Source organism: Rhinolophus hipposideros (assembly GCF_964194185.1).
Source record: "Rhinolophus hipposideros genome assembly, chromosome: 24".
NCBI classification, from domain to species: domain Eukaryota; kingdom Metazoa; phylum Chordata; class Mammalia; order Chiroptera; family Rhinolophidae; genus Rhinolophus; species Rhinolophus hipposideros.
Window position 1 is genome coordinate 5668114 of NC_138070.1, and position 15658 is coordinate 5683771.

A 15658-nucleotide genomic window follows, 5' to 3' on the forward strand; every position below is an offset into this window, starting at 1 on the left:
AGTTGGTCCCAGCCTTACAAATATTGAATTTAAATGGTTTCCTTACATTTTGAAACAAAGCTGGTTAAGAGAAATGTAGAAGTACAAGTTTTCCTAAATTATTAGTTGGTAATACATCTTTAGGTCCAGAGAAGCTGCTCCTAAAAATTGATTAGGAAAAGAAGTTATTTCATTTACTCTCTTGCCCTTAGATTATCTCTTTAAAAAAACAAAGAAAAAAACCAAAAATTGCTTGAGGTATAATTGACGTACAATAAATTGAACATATGTAAAGTGTACAATTTGATAAGTTTGACATGTATACACCCATGAAACCATCACCACAGTCAAGATAGTGAATATATCCAATGCACTGGCCAGAATACTCTTAGTTTATATAAAGTGAAAGTAACTGATGATTACAGGTGGGGCTTTTCACATACACACATCTTAACCTCATTCAGTTTATATTATAGTGTGTTTGACTGAGTGTAGTCACTTATTGAGCAACCTTGGGAATTTAGTTTAAAAAGAAATAAGATTTAGTTTAAAACATAAATTAAGGTGCCAAGACGATTCAGTGAGGAAATAATAGTTTTTTTAACAAATGGTGCTGGAGCAACTGGATATCCACATACGAAAAGATCAAATTGGACCCCCTACCTCACGCCATATATAAAAATTAACTCAAATTGGATCAAAGACCTAAATGTAAAAGCTAAACTATAAGACTCAGATGAAAATATAGGTGTAAATCTTTGGATTAGGCAATGGTTTTTTAGATATGACACCTATAGCACAGGTGACAAAAAAAAACAGATAATTTTGACTTCATCAAAATTTAAAACTTTTGTGGTTCAAAGGACACCATCAAGAAAGTGAAAAGAGAATCCACAGAATGGGAAAAATATTTGCAAATCCTATATCTGGTGAAGATCTAGTATCTTAAGAATCTTTAGAACTCTTACAACTCATCAATAAAAATGACAACCCAATTAAAAATGGGCAAGAGATTTGAATAGACATTTCTACAAAAAAGAAACACAAATGGTCAATAAGGACATGAAAACATGTTCCGTAGTCATTAGGGAAATGCAAGTCAAAATCACAATGATATACTTCATCCCACCAGCATGGCTATAATCAAAAGGGACAATCAAAAAGATGACAACTCTGTGGAGAAATTGGAAGCCTCATACACTGCTGATGGGAAAGTAAAATGGTACAACAACTTAGGAAAACAGTTTGGCAATTCTTTAAATACAGTATTACCATATGACCTAGCAATTCTACTCCTAGATATATACCCAAGAGAATGTAAAAGATATGTTCATGCAGAAACTTGTACATGAATATTCATAGCAACATTATTCCTAACTAATAGCTAAAAAGTGGAAATAACTTAAATATCCATCAACTGATGAATAGATACATAAAATGTGGTATATCTATACAATGGAATATTGTTTAGCCATAAAAAGGAAAAACACCGATACAGGCTACAATGCATGTGAACCTTGAAAATGCTTTGCTGAGTGAAAGAAGACAGTCATAAAAGGTCGCATATTGTATAATTCTGTTTATATGAAATGTCCAGAGTAGGCCAATCTATAGAGACAGAAAACAGATTAGTGGTTTCCAGGGGGAGAGGGGCATTGAGAATGGGGAGTGATTGCTAAAGAATATGAGGTGTCCATTTAGTATGATGAAAATGTTCTGGAAGTTTATTTGTAGAACCTTTGTGAATATACGAAAAGTCACTGAATTGTACACTTTAAAAGGGCAGATTTGATGCTATGTGAATTACATCTCAAATTACAAAAAAGAAATGGAGTAGACAACCAAGTCCTCAGAGAAAAAAACAAAGTACATGCCACAAAATAATGGGGCCATACCTCATGTTCTTTCTTCATGGGGGAACACCGCAGGCCCTCACACACGGCTTATATTTATGTTACATAAAGTTCTAACAGTCTGGCTTATGTGGTATCCTTTGTTGTATGTTAAGCCAGTTCACTGCAACATCCTTCCTCTAAAAACTGCCCTTCCTCAAGGAGATGGCCCCAGCAGCGGTTTTTATTCTATGGGACCTTATCAATTGAACCACAGAGGGAACCTGACCCAAATAGGGTCATTCTGATTCTCTCCTCTGGGACTATTGTACCGGGAGAGAGGCAGCACTTTGTTCTCTGCAAATCACTGGAACTGAGTTGAGTAACCTCAGAGATTGTGGCAGTCGTGTTTGTAGAGAAGCCAAGAAAGGGACTCTGCAGAAGCAAAAGAATGAAACACACGGCAAGGGAGGCGCAGGTGAGAGAGACTAAGGAAATGGCCTCTGGTTTTTGCTGAGTTTCTACTTCCTGGTTCTGTCCTCTTGGTTTACCTTGGCTCTTAAGATACCTCCATACCCTTAAAATAAATGTTCATTTTTTTCCTTAAGCTGGTAAGCTCCTGAAACTGGGAATTGAAAATAACTTTGGGTACAGTGCTAGATTCCAAGAGATGAAAAATGTACCCTCACCGGCAATGTAGGTGTTAAAATGAATGTTTGTTGGAATGTAGCAAATTAGAAAGAGCCATGGGAGGCACTGCTAGAGGCTTCCAATATTAAGAGCAGCAATAATGGCCCATAAAAAGGAATAAGCCCTATAAAAAGCAGAGCCAAGAATTCCTTAGAGCTCATCAGTCTGGGACCATTTAGTTGAGAGGCCAGCAGTGGCCAACCTCTGTGTGCCTTAGGGTGTCATTTGGTTATAACATGTCACAGTAATGTTTGTCACCATGGCCTTGAGCTACAAAAGGCCAGCCAGATGAAGCAGTACCCTTTATTCAGGATCAGCTTCAATGGAAAAAATGTTTAAATTAAATGTTCAGACATTTAAAGACATAAGATTCAGTTATCTGGCACTCATTGTGAAATACATCATTGTATAACATAGTGACAGGTACATGTGGTCCAAATGTATAATTATATATACCTCCAAAAATAGCACATCCCCGAAATGAAGAACAAGTTGGTAGCACAAGTGAGGAATTACAAATTATGTTATCATTTTGCTGTTGCTTTCCCCATGGAATCCTTGAGGGTGAAGTTGTTGTGGACAAAGAAGAAAAAAAACGGACTCTTATCTAATAAGCCATATGCTGATCACAGATAATCCTCTGCGGTATTTGCTAGATCAGTGGATCTCAAACCTATGAGACTCAATGTCCCTTTAGAAAGCAATATTTTCTAATACCCATTAATAGTCCTGAAAGAAATTAATATAGAATATAATCTTCCTGAACTCAATTAAATATGTATGTATATAAATGTGTATATAAATACGTTGGTTTGCATTTTCATAATGATTAATAATGTTGAGCTTTTAATGTGCTTATTGGCCATTTGCCTATCTGGAGAAATGTTTGTTCAGCTCCTTTTTCCATTTTTAAATTGGGTTGTCTATTTTAAATTGTAAGAGTTCTTTATGTAATCTAGATAAAATTTTTTATCAGATAGATGATCTGCAAATGTTTTCTCCCATAGAGTGGGCAGGGCAAATTACAGAGGATTGCAGTGGAGAAAATGGAATGTATGATATTCTTGCAGATGAACTGGACCTATTTTTGTAATTGTGTCTTGAAATCCCAGCACATTTGACATTGGGTCTCTAGGATGTAAAAAGACCTCAAAGAGCACATCCTTTGATAGGCAACGGAGAATAGAATACAGACAGGGGAAAAAAGCCATGAATACAAGAAGTGATGGAGCAGTTGGGAGGTCAACCTGTGGGGACTGTGTCTGATTTTATTGAAAACAACAGGATTCAGGAGTGGATACTATGTGTGCCAGGCTGTGTGTGGATATATGTAAGATTATTTACTAGTTGTGCACGGGAATCTGTTTCTTGATATATAAAATAGGGATCAGCATTGTTCTGAGTGTCAAGTATGACATCTTTATGATAATAGCTGACACACTGCTAAATGCTTTATAGGCTTCATTTCATTCAATCTCACATGAACCGTGAGGTAGGCACTGAGAAATAGAACTGAGACTTATAGAGATCATACAAATGGTTAAGTCAAGATCTCACTCCCTGTCTAATTCCAGAATCTTTGCTCTTAATCATTTTATTATGTAGCCTTAAAGTGCTGTGAAATCATTTTGTCTCCTCTGAAACATTGTATAATATTATGTGGGACTATTTTTATGGTTGCCTTGCTTGGTGTGTCCCAAGATTAAGGATCATTAGGATCATGGGGTCACCTTGAAATGGGAGAAATCTTGCTTGTGGAGATGATAGTTATTGGAACTCCTATACATTCCAACATGTTTCCTGACATTAGGGTACAGTGTAATGAAATATTTTTCAAATTTATTTAGAAGCTATTAGATACCTAAATATTTGGAAGGATGACCCAACAGACTCAGGAGAATAAGACCCAAAGAAAAAGTCCCATTAGTGTCAAATCTGGTAACTTTCTTAGATGGTATCTTAATTACTGTGGGAGAATAACCACCACCCTTCACAAGATATTCATGTTCTAATTCCCAGAATATGCTATCTTACCTGGCACTATGACGGCCATGTGATGACAGTAGCACAGGTCAGAGTGATGAGAAAGCTAGCTAGGGCCATGAGCCAAGGAATGATGCTGGAAAAGGCAAGAGATGGGTTTTGTCCCAGAGCCTGCAGAAGGAACGCAGCCCTGCCAACACTTTGATTTTAGCTGATAAGACCCATTTCAGACTTCTGACTTCCAGAACTGTAAAATAATACACGAGCGTATTTGTGTTGTCTTAAGCCACTAAATTTGTGGTAGTCTGTTACAGCAGTGATAGAAAACTAATACAGTTACTAGCTCCATAGAAATATTAGAAACATAAGATTCTTAATTCAGGTTAAGCCACAAAGAATGTCATTTACTATCTTTAGTCTTCTTTAATCTTGGGATAGCTTGATTTGTTTTCATTTGGGGAGATTTTGGTTTATGTTTTTTTATGTACACTCAAATAGGTGGCAAGAGACCAGGGCTTAAGGAAGAAATACAAAGCTAACTATACTAGGTACATGATTTTTTTGTCCATAAAGTAATTTTTATAAGCACAGAAAATTTCTTACCCAGACAAAATAAGAACTTAAAAAAAGTCAAGATCTGGGTGGCCGGTTAGCTCAGTTGGTTAGAGCATGGTGCTAATAGCACCAAGGTTGCCGGTTGTTGGATCCCCGCATGGGCCACTGTGAGCCGCGCCCTCCTTAAAAAAAAAAAAAAAAAGTTCAAGACCATTTGTGTGAATTTAGATTTTTTTGCCCTTAAAAATTAAGTGGAAAATAAAGATTTTTAACAGCAGAAATGTTTGCCTCATTTAATGTTCTTAATACATTTTGGCGATAACTAGGTCGGAATTGTATTCAATGGTAGAAGAAGACTGATGCTGTGATATGTAATAGACCAAAGAGACAAAGGCTACAAAATATATCGATTTAACTTGAAAAGCATATAGCAGTTTGAATGCCATTCAGGATGTCTTGTTTGTGTATGGTATAGCTTCAAGCCAGGGAGGTAAATCCTTAAATGATCAACTGTCCTGTGTTGCTGGCCCTGAGACATTTCCCAGAATGTGGAACTTTCAGTGCTAAAACTGGGTAAGTCACTTGCAAGCAGGAAGAGTTGGTCACCTTCGGAAGGATTAAGTTAGCTGGGTTCAAGATAGTTATGATACCCTGTTTCCCCAAAAATAAGACTTAGCTGGACAATCAGCTCTAATGCGTCTTTTGGAGCAAAAATTAATATAAGACCTGGTTTATTATATTATTATATTATATCATATCACATCACGTCACGTCACGTCATATCATATATCATATTTATTATATATATTATATATTATATTATATTACATTATAATAAGACCTGGTCTTATTTTACTATATTAATTTTTGCTCCAAAAGACGCATTAGAGTTGATTGTCTGGCTAGGTCTTATTTTTGGGGAAACACAGTACATGATTCTGGGTTCTGAGCCAGGACCCCAGAGGCCATCGACACATTTCCTCAGTTTGTCCACCCCAAGCTTTGCACTCTAGAGACTTGTACTGACTAAACTTGAGATAGATCTGTTAAAAAGAAACACAAGAGGTTGTTGCAAGAAGCGGTCTAATGTAGCCTCGTAACTGTACTTCTCATCTTTTATCAGACAACTTCAAGCTGACTTAGACGTTTGAATAAAAACAAAACAACAAATAGCATAAAGTTGTTTTTATGGGGCTTGTCCCATTATGAAAACCCATCTGCTTTTTTCTCTAGTGAAGAAAGTTTTCTGGAATACACTGACTGTGTGTTCATCTCTCCCATACCTCCCTTAACAATTATTGGGTTATTAGCTAAATAAACCGTTTTTAGTAGATCTAAATCCAGCACAGTGGGAATCCATGTTTCTTCAGCTCCTCACAGCAGTTTCTATTTTGAAAACCACCTTCATGTAAGTGATACTCAGAATTCCGTTTTACAGTTGAGACAGAGCTCAGCCTCATTAGTGTTTGATTAAAAAAAAAAAAAAGTCCTGGAAGTACACACTGTTCCCCAATAAAGTCCTGTTCCCCTTCCCCAATAAAATCTTAAAAAAAGTAAAAAGACAAATAGGCAGAATGGGTAAAAACATATGATCCAACTACATGCTGTCTATTAGAGACTCACTTTAAATCCAAAGACACAAACAGATTAAAAGGGAAAGGGCGTAAAAAAACCCACAAACAAACAAACAAACAAAAAACATTCTGGGTTTTATTGTGTTTTCTAGTTATCTTGTCTCCCTCTATCTTTCGTTAAGAGATTTCTCTTGATAACAGTTGGTAGCTAAGAGAACAGAAGCACAGAGGGTTGACAACCCGATGATAACATTTTAAATTTCCATTGTCGGGGTGCCGATAAGAATGACCTCTAAGTTCACGGAGGCAAATCCCAAAACATTCTCTTGGGATTTTCCCAATTTCCTGTCCTTAAGTGTAGCCCCTGAAAATCAGCGGACACTGTGCACCGGAGTAGTTTTATAACTCTCAAGTGTTAGGCGTGTGTGACATGAACCTTGCTGAGATACATGAGATGTGTGGCGTGCAGTTGTAAGTTAGCACAACCAACAGGAAATGTTTGCGGAGGGTAGCGTCCTGTCCTTTTCTTTGGTTGCTTCCCTTTTTCTGGTTTTTCCATTTCTTAGTCAGTAGAAATTCCATAGAGAAGTGTGGTGACAAACTGCAGTCACTTTCTTTGGGTCAGTTGAGGGTAAAGGTTGCCTCTTTCTTGCCCTGAGAATTATCCAGAATGCTCATCTCCTCCTGCTCTCTGCTGCTGACCACTTTACTAGGGGTGAGATCCCGTCAGCTTCAGTCTTCTGTTAGGCCCAAATCTGCCATTTGGCTTTGGTTTTGGTCCCAGCTTCTGGAAGGCCAAGCAGTCAGATGCCTCCATTACCATCAGTGCTGCCCTCTCTTTTTACTTTATTTATATAAAAATAAAATAGTTTCTAATCAATGATTATTTTATTTTAGCAATAATAATTCTCAATGTATGCTTAAACTGATAGAAATTCAACATATAGAGTATCTAAAGAGATTTTTTTTTCCACTGCAGTTATAACTAGAATGCTCACCTCCATTCAGAGGTGAATATCCACATATTAACAACAAATCCCAATGGCGGGCCTCATTTCTATCACTGACATTGGTACTCTGACAATGATTACTTACGTGATCTCACAGTCACTGATCACATATAAGTTCAGAGAGGCCAGAAGTGATGTTGAAGTAGGCATCTCACATTGTTGGGCAACCACTATTCCAGCTGGTTCCAAAACACTTTCATTTCCCCGAAAGGAAACCCCAACCCATTATGCAGTCACTCCCCATTTCCCCTCCTCCCCATCCTTTGGCAACCACCAAACTGCCCTCGGGGTCTTTATGGATTCACCTAGTCTGAATAGTCCATATGAATGGAATCAGGTAACGTGACCTTTTGTGTCTGGCTTCTTTCATTTAGCATGTTGTCAAGGTTCATCCACGTTGTAGCGTGTATTAGTACTTCATTCCTTTTTATGGCTGAATCATTTTCTGTTGTATGGATAGGCCACATGTCGTTTATCCACTTGTCAATTGATGGACATTTGGGTTGCTTCTACCTTTTGGCTATTGTGAACAATGTGGCTATAAATATGTGTGTACAGGTATTAGTTTGAGTCCCTGTTTTCAATTTTTGGGGGCGTGTGCCTTATAGTAGAATTGCTGGGTCCTATGATAATTCTATGTTTAAGTTTTTGAGGCGCCACCAGACTGTTTTCTCCTTTTACTCTTCTTTTTTTTTTTTAAAGATTTTTTATTGGGGAAGGGGAACAGGACTTTATTGGGGAACAGTGTGTACTTCCAGGACTTTTTTCCAAGTCAAGTTGATGTCCTTTCAATCTTAGTTGTGGAAGGTGCTGTTCAGCTTCAAGTTGTCCTTCCAGTTGCCGTTGGTAGTTGCAGGGGGTGCAACCCACCATCCCTTGCGGGAGTCAAACTGGCAACCTTGTGGTTGAGAGGACATGCTCCAACCAACAACTGAGCCATCTGGGAGGCAGCTCAGCACAAGGTGCCATGTTCAATCTTAGTTGCAGGGGGGCGGAGCCCACCATCCCTTGCGGGACTCGAGGAGTTGAACCGGCAACCTTGTGTTTGAGAGCCCACAGGCCCATGTGGGAATCGAACCGACAGCCTTCGGAGTTAGGAGCACGGAGCTCCAAATGCCTGAGCCACCGGGCCGGCCCCCCTTTTACTTTTCATACCCAGGATGTGCACACAGTTGTGGCCAAAAAGTCTTAGATTCTTTGAGTGGCTCCAGAAATAACGAAGGTACAGTAAACTGTGCCATTGGTATGATCAGATAACACAGACCTTTGCCCGTATTCCTCTGCAGTTGTTTTTGTACCTGAGTGAATCTGCTAAAGACAAACCAAAACATCTGTGTTGGGAAGAATTATCTGACCTTGTCTTGCAGGCTTTTTGAGGACATTCATTTGTGCATTCATCAAATAGTTACAGTGCTTGGTGTTTATCTATAAACCAAACAGACAAATATCTCTGCCTCCAGGAGCTTACATTCCAGGGCCAGGAGACAGGCAATAAAATAATAGGTAGGGGCAGTGAAGGAAAGCCATGGAAATTTATTAGCATATGCTTGTTTGTAATAGTCTTACTATTTAAAAAAAATCTCTATTGTGACCATAGTTACCTACTACTTTTTTGACACCTCTGGCATGACTTCTATCTTATTAATCTTTCATAGAACCCACTTTTGTTTTGTTAGTTGTCTCAGTTGTTCTGTATTTCATTGATTTCTGCCCTAATAGTTATCATTTCCTTCTTGTTTCTTTCCGTTGGTTCTGTTGATCTATTTCCAATGTTTTGAGTTGAATGCTTAGCTTATGTCTTTTTAAACCGTTCTTGTTTCCTGATAAATGTATAGAAAGCTATAAATTTCCCTGTAAAGTAGTGATTTCACTGTGCCTCACCAAATTTTTTTTTTTTTTTTGCCTCACCAATTTTGACGTGTAGTGTTTTCTATCTTCCAGTTCTAAATATTTCCAAGAGTCATTTAGCAATATTTTATTTGATAGTCAAATAATTTAAAATTCATCTCTTTAAAATTAATTTCTAATTTCATTGAAATGCAGTTGGAGAACCTGGTTTGTGTCATATTAATCACTGGGAATGTATTGAAGGAAATACCTGGTCTGGTGCATGTCTGTTTTTGTAAATGTTCCATGTGGACCCTAAAAGAATGTGCATACTTACTTGGGTATTGAATTGTCTATATATTTGTTAGCTCAAGGGAGGCCCTCTCTAAGGAAGTATATTTGTGCTGAGATCTGAATGTCAGGAAGGAGCCTACTCTCTGGAAATCTGGGAGGAAGGGATTCCAGGAATAGGGAACAGCAAGTGCAGATCCCCTGAGGTAGGTATGAGCGTGGTGTTTCCAGGATCAGAAAGAAGGTCAGTGTGAATGGAGGGAGCCTAGTGGGTAAGGAGGAGGGTGAGGTGAGCTAAGGTCCTGAGAGGTAGTCAGGGGCCAGAATAAGTAGGGCCTGAGAGGCCATGGTATGGACTTTTGATTTTTAATTAATAGTATATTCATTTACCACTTACTAGGTAATGTGCTAAACAATTCCTATAAGATTAATGTCAAGTTCAAAGTGATCTTATTTTATACGATGGAGGGCGCATTTTGAGCTTAAAAGTACCTTAGAGATTGTATTGCGCCCAGTGGTTTTCCTTTGAAAGTAAGGAAACTAAGAGGAGGTAAAGAGGGGAGCTAGTCAGTGGGAGCCAGACTCTGGACATGACCCCTGTCTCTTTGATAGATAAGCTCTAAAAAAGCAGGAGTCCATCTTTATATAATTTCATCCAAATGTTATTGAAAGGAATCTTATCTTGTTATGAACCCTTTTGTGAAGCAGAAACCACTCTCACACATCCTATTTACTTACTTTATAAATCTAGATTTTTATACATTGGATGTATTTAAAGTGAGTTTCCCACAAGTATTCCTTCCTCTCCGAAAATACTCTGCTCACTTTACTTTGACTTCTCTCTGTTTCACTTCGCCATTTGGATCTGTGTCTCTGTGAGGCAGCAGCTGCGTTCTCTTGGGAGCCACCTTCATGTCCAGGACAACCTGTCCCAGCCCTTTTGATGAGGTCTCTGTGGCGCAGTCAAAAGCCTCCATTTGCAAAGACACTCATAGTAATTAGCCATTGGCACAACCTGGCTGCACACGGGTTTTCCCACCTGACCCTCCTGAGATTGACATGGGAGCAAACCTGTGTGTACCCTGAGCAAGCAAAAGCTGATTCCAGGCACGGCACAATACAGGGTCTGCCTGTGTGTGACCTGGCTCGACCTGATCAGCAAGTGCCTTTGTGGACCTGTCCTTCAGTGCTTTATCTGAATTGGAAGGCAGATTTATTCCCATCAGAAAAGTAGAAATTTCTTTCCTGATGGTGGATGGCAAAGTCAGTGCCGCAGGCAAGGTCAGTGGCTCACATTCCACCTTAAGAAAGCCAAAGGTAAGGCTTATATCCGCCAACCATTGGCTCATCCCTTCTTCCATGCAAATCCTCGCAAATATTGTTCTGGCTTTCTGGCCATGCTGGGGATCTCCTCTGGAGCATTTTCTTACCAGACACATTTATATGCATTTGGAGGACACGAGGAAATACGAACAGAAAGCTGACCCAAGCCTCTAGTTTTTGGTTTTGGCAATTTAAAAAATTGTGGTAAATATGTATAACATAAATTTATGATTCTAACTATTTTTAAGTGTATAATTCAGTGGCATTAAGTACATTCACATTGTTGTGCAACCATCATCACCATCCCTTTCCAGAATTTTTTTGTCATCCCAAACAGAAGCTCTGTACCCATTAAACACTAACTCCCCATTACCCGCCTTTCCTCAGCCCCTGGTGACCACTGATAACTTTTTGTCTCTATGGATCTGCCTATTCTGGACATTTCATATAAGTGGAATCATACAATATGTGGCCTTTTGTGACTGGCTTATTTCACTTAGCATCATGTTTCATGGTCATTCATGTTGTAGTATGTGTTAGTCAATAAATATGTCATTCCTTTTTATGGCCAAATAATATTCCATTGTATGAATAGACCACATGTTGTTTATTCATCTGCTGATAGACACTTGGGTTATTTCCATCTTATGACTGGCTGTTCAGTAAGGCTGCTATGAACATTTGTTTTCAAGTATCTATTTGAGTCCCTGCTTTCAATTCGTTTGGGAATAGCTGGAACGAATGGAAACTCTATATTTAAGTGTTAGAGGAATTGCCAAGCCCAAGCATTAGATTTTGTATTCAAAATGTATTTGTCACAATGAAAAAGAAAGAAGAGAGGTTGTATTTGGTCGGGCTGCCATAACGAAGCACCACAGATAGGGTGGTTTAAATAACAAATTTTTCTCCTAGTTCTGGAGGTTGGCAGTTAACATCAACGTGTCGGCAGAATCTGTTTCTTTCTAAGGCTTCTCTCCTTGTCTTCCAGATAGCCATCTTCTCCCTGGCTTTTCTCTCTGTGCCTGTGTCCTAATCTCTTCGCACAAGGAGTCAGATTGGATTAGGGCTTTCATGTTAGTTACCTTATCAAAGGCTCCATCTCCAAATACATGTGCATGGGGGTGGGGAGTGCAAATTTCAGCCCCAAATAAGAGAGAGAAAGCCATCGATTTGCCAACTCTTAATTGACTTTACCCAAAATAAATCATGGTAGAGAAAAACCCAGAAGATGGTTTTCAGGGTTGATTTCTGGGTGTTAGGAAATGCCATTGACTTTTTCTGGTATCTCTGAATGATTACATTTGTCACTGTCCATGACATATTCCAATAAGGAATGAGGTGGTTCTTCTTTGTCACCTTACATGTGCATTCAAGGTTAAAAGCTTTTAATAAATACTAATTCTTGTAGGGAAAAAAATGAGCTCTAATTGAAGGCTGACATTATCCTTAAGGAAGAAATGTCATGCAGATTGTGTTCTGCCTTGAACATCTTTCCATGTCATTTGCTTTCCTTCTTGTACATCATTTAAATAGCTGCATACAGTTTGTCACGTGAGTGTGACGTCATTTATTTTACCCATGCTCTATTGTTGGACTTAAACGAATTTTAAAAATTCTTTCTCAGATTCTTCCTTTTCTTTCTACCACCACCACTCAATTAGTAGTCCAAGTGCTTATTGAGTCACTCTTATATGACCCCAGCTGACCTCTAAGTAATCTTTCTTCCCCAGGTTTCCCCATCCATCCACATTTTCATGTCTGTCTGAAGGATGTCCTAACTCACTGCTTTCCTCCTGTCTCCTGTCAGCCCAAGAATGGTTACATCTTGACTTTGTAATTTGGCTAAACATTTGAGCCTTTTTTTTCTTTTAAGATTTCCCCAAATCAGTCTCTATTTGACCTCCATCCACTGTCTTTCCAATCTTCGGAGCCAGCCAAGTCTATTTGTAATCTCGGCACATACCTTACTCGTTTCCTTCTGGACCTGGCTTGTGCCACTGGTCCTATTGGGAATAGCTCATCTCCTCCCACCACGTTTCCGGTCTCTTCATGTGGCGAGGGCCAGCTTATGCCTTACGAGCTTCAGAAAGCCCTTGTGATTACTCTTGCCTGTATGGATTTGGCCTTTACATTTTCGTTTCACTGAGATGGGGCCACACAGTTCCTGGAGATGTAAGAAAACAAGGAAGCCTGTGTCCCTCTCTGGAGAGACTTATAATGTGGGGACTATGTCCTTAAGGTCCCCGTGGCGCTGGCCATCTGACAGTTCTTGGAACACACGCATTTCTTTCCCACTTGAGTGCTCTGTGCTAGAATGCCCTTCCTCCAACAGTGTCACAGCCAGCTGCTTCTTGACCCTGAAATCAAGCTTAACTGTCACTTCCTTGGAGAGGCAATTCCTGACCCTCATCAGAAGTAACCCCATTGTTTCTATCACAGCATTATTGCTTGGTTCTTTTATTCCAAGCTCTTCTCTTCTCACTTCTTTATTTGTTGCATGTCTGTCTTCCCTCCTACACCTCACAAGCCGTCTTGTTCACCCGTTTACCCCTAGCACCTTCACTGTGCCAGGCTGCTCAATGAATGTTAGCTGAATGAATTAATGATATTGGATGGAACGGGGAAGAAGGGAGACGGGACGTGGAGACTGTCTCTTGGATTTCTGGCTTGAGAAACTGAGCTGATGGCAGCTGGTGCTACCAACTGAGCTTGGTAGTTCGGGACGAGCACCTGTGGGTGTGGTGGAGGGAGCAGGGATAGTGATTTCTCCTTTTGCTTTGCCTCTAAACTGTTTAAATAGAATATCCTGAAGCGGTTAAATATATGGCATATGGGCCTGGAGCTTAGGAGGGATGCTTGGGCACTATCCAAATAATAATAATAGCTAGCATAGTTAGACGTATAATTAATACTTTAATAATAATAAGAAGAATAGCATTAATACTAATAGCTAACATTTATTGAGTGCTTACTCTGAAACAGGCCGTGAGCTAAGTGCTTTACATTTACACTTACAACATTTAAGACTTAAAACAACCCCTGGACACAAAGATACAACTGAGGTGTCTAAGGACTGGATAAGCTGTCTGAGGCCGCACACAGCTCATTAGTGGGCGAGCCAGGATTTGAACCCAGATGGTCAGTTTCCAGTGTCTCTTCCCCACTGCACCACTGTGCTGGAATAGGCACGGAAGGGACACAAAACCAAGACGAGCCCTTTGCCTTTGAGGAGCTTATTGTTTGCTTGGGGAAGTAAAATATAACTTGTCACTCTCTATTCTCAACAGGCTTGCATAAGGCCCTTATCCAAGCCTGTCAAGTACAGCAATTATTTCGTTAAAATGGCCAGGCAGTGTTGGCCACCTCCTCCTCTGATTCTTGAAGGCTCAGGCTGATGTGGCCTTGGTAATTCATTAAGAAGAACTAAGGATGTTTGAAATGAAAAATACCTGCCATAGATCATCATTTATTTTAGAAACATGATTCATAACCCTTCTGGGACTGCAAAGAGGAAACTGAAATATCACAGTAAAAGCAAAAGAAGGTAGTGATGTCTGGACCTATTCAAAAGAGAGCAGAAGGAGTTGGGTCAGGAAACCACTCAGGGATGACTGCACAGGATTAGAATATGGGTTGAGAAATACACAAGCCCCAGAAAGTAAAACCACACCCACTACACTCATGTGGCTAAATTGAATAAATGGCAGCGGGGGGGTGGGAGGGAGGAATCTCAGTTCCTTGTGGGTTCCCCGAAGCAGGGCTTTGTGTAGACAATGACTACAAAAGCCAAGCCTCTAATTTTTGAGGGCAGCTGGTGAGCTTGGAATTAGGGGTGCGTTAATCACATCCTCGTTACCCCTTTGGTAACGAGGGAGGGATTCCCAACCTAGGATTATGGGGATGGCCAAGCACATGACAGCCAGTGCTGGACAGTTGAAGCTGGCAGTAATTTATTAGTCACATATCCTCACAGCATCAGGGAAGAGGACACCACATGCCTTGCAGGGTCACATGGGGTTGCATTTGGGAGCAGAGCGAACAACCAGAGGCAAGGAGACAAGTTTACTTTGTAGTATCAAGGAGGTGAGGTCTCCTGTGATTTCCACAGGAGGATGTGATTGATTGTTTTGGATAATTTCCATGGACTGGTGGGGAACTCAGACCCACTGTTTAGGTGTCAGCAGGAATCACATCTGGTCCATTTGATAAGGAAGGAGCAGATGGGGAGAGGAACACGCAGTGAAGCCATTTTAGGCCCTCCTGTATCACCAGATGTCAAGCCAGCATGTGCTATTAGTCCTGGTATTAAGACCTTACGGGCCTTGTGTTCCGCTACAGGGTGGAACACATCAGCAGGCTCTGACGACTGCCCTCATCTCTAGATTTGGCACATTCCTGCCCCAGACCCGAAGCTCAGCAAGCGGTCTCATTCTCACCAACTTGGGACAGGAGATAGTCTAAACCAAAGGCATATTTAAGCTTTCCCCTCTTTTTTTCTTGCGGCTGATCTTTTTGTGACTTCCCAAGAGGAAGAGGAGAGAAAAGAGAATCAGTCCACTTTGCTGCATATTTGGGGCAAACGTTTCACTGAGGA

The 15658-nt window shown here is 39.9% G+C and overlaps 1 protein-coding gene across 2 annotated transcripts in view; it reads left to right on the top strand.

Annotated features, from left to right (window-relative positions):
- IFT81 (intraflagellar transport 81) overlaps window positions 1-15658 on the top strand; it is a 155232-nt gene that overhangs the window by 2686 nt on the left and 136888 nt on the right. The gene's annotated exons all lie outside the window — the stretch shown is intronic.